We start from the raw sequence: 2,076 nt of genomic DNA, 5'->3' as shown, positions 1-2,076 counted from the left end.
GAAGGAATATTTTGTTTTATTCATCTATTTGATAAGCAGCTCTGCAGCCCAGAAAGGAACAATTTCATTGTATATTCACAAGGAACTCTCACATGTGTTTCTCATATTTCTCACAGAGTTCAGAAGCTTGATAAGCAATACAGATATCATAAAATCCAACTACTGGTTTATAGTCCACAAGTATTGCTTTCATTTGAGCACAGTGGCTTTGGAAATGGCTCCTCAGACAGCTGGTAGTGCTGGGTGGGATCCCATCCTGGTAGAGCTGTGTGGAATGCTCAGTGGGATCCCTCTTGTGTTGATGCACATTGTAGTCCAAGCAGCTTCAGTGTTATTTTTACCTGGTTGCTCTTCAGCTTATTTCACCTGGATCTCAAACTGCAAATGTCCCTCCACCTCCCAAATGCATTTCAGAGCAGGCTGCAGACCCATAGCCCAGACCTGTTAAAGTCAGCACAGGTGGATCTGGAGGTAAGAGTGTTCTTGAAGTGTGTGACATGTCTGGGATGGGTGTTCAGGGTCAGCTGCAATGTTTTGTGTTGAAATGGTTGCAGTTCCAAATAGAATGGAATGGAATGGAATGGAATGGAATGCAATGCAATGCAATGCAATGCAATGCAATGGAAGTAGTTCACTTGGAAGGGTTCTACAATGGTCACCTGGTCCAACTGCAAAAAGACAGAGTGTAAAGCCCAGCACAACTGAAGGGCAGGGGATGAGCCTTGCCCTGGGAACGCCACCTGACTGATCATGGTGGCTCCCCTACCAGGCAAGTATTATGGAATGTTGGACAGAGGTACATGTCAAAACACTTTTTAAGACTGGAGGAAGATGGGGGCTCAATTATACTCAGTATTTTCACTATGAAGTTAAAAGTCTCTATTACTCTGAGGCAGAGGCTTTCCCTTCAAACCCCATGATGGGTAGGCATTAGAGTCTGAGCTGCTTTAAGAGTGATCAGGAGCCAAGAGCTGACTCTGCCAGTGGTGCCAGTAGCTCCCATTCATCTCACTTTCAGCAATATTTGGAGCCAGAATTAAGATGCCTCAAGATGAATGGGAGCCAAATTGTACTGCCTTTGTTCTCATTTGATTAAAATCCAATAGTTTTTTGACTACTACATTGGATGAGAGGGTGCTTATTATTGTTTTTAACCAACATTTAGATGCTCTGGTGATTTAAAGGCTGGCACAGCCCCTTCATCTGTCTGCAGCTCACAACTGACTTATTTCCCCCCATTCATTACAAGGTGCTACAGGCACCTGGATGCCAAGAAGGGCCACGGATGTTTTGGGAGGAAACCCTGCACTGCTGGAGGAGCTGAGAAAAGCAATCCTGTAAGGGAACACTGTGAAATGATGCACAGACAGCCACAGCAAGAAAGCAAATCTTTGGAAACCACAGCACTGGAAGAATTAGAGGGAACTTCAGGAAGAAGCACATTGCAGAGGTTTTGTAGCACAGATTCAATCTAGAGGAGTCATTTACTGAACAGCAGCAGAATAATAGAAAGAAAAGCTTATACAATACCTGAACCAGGGTAAGAGTAAAGATTGACAACTGTATGATGAAAGGGCGAGCGAGAGAAGTCAGTCTGTGAGAGAAAGAAGAACGGTGATCAATATTAAAAACACCACCCTGTTTCTTGTGAAAAGTAATGGGATGTACAGGAAAACATAAGCAGGGTGATGAAAGCATGGACAAGGTGATAAAAGAACCCATGAAAGTCAGAGGGAATTTGTCTTCAACTTTTTCAGGCATTTAGTAAGAGTGACTCTGCAGAGAGCTCCAGGGTAGCAGTCTGGCAGTTTGTTTGCCTAATATGGCACTGAAATTAAGCAATAATTCCATTAAAAAAAAAAAATCCCTGCTCCTCCCAGGAACTTTAGATGCAATTGTTGTGGGGCAATTGACACAGAAATCACTCCAAAGCTGCTTTGCAGAGGTATAAAGCAAGAAAAATGGCTGCATAATTATTTGTTTCCTTCCCCTCCCTTGGCAGCTTCCAGCCCCCAAAACTGAGGACTGCTTCAGTGTGCATATGACTCAGGAGAATATACTCCTCCAGTGATGGCC

At 43.7% G+C, this 2,076-nt stretch overlaps 1 pseudogene; it reads right to left on the bottom strand.

Annotated features, from left to right (window-relative positions):
• Positions 1-588: 588 nt before the first annotated feature.
• On the bottom strand, positions 589-777 carry LOC120410704 (annotated as a pseudogene).
• Between the last annotated feature and the right edge of the window lie 1,299 nt (positions 778-2,076).

This window comes from Corvus cornix, chromosome 12, assembly GCF_000738735.6.
Source record: "Corvus cornix cornix isolate S_Up_H32 chromosome 12, ASM73873v5, whole genome shotgun sequence".
Lineage (NCBI taxonomy): Eukaryota > Metazoa > Chordata > Aves > Passeriformes > Corvidae > Corvus > Corvus cornix.
Note: the sequence above shows the minus strand (reverse complement) of the source record. Positions and strands in the feature narration are given on the sequence as shown.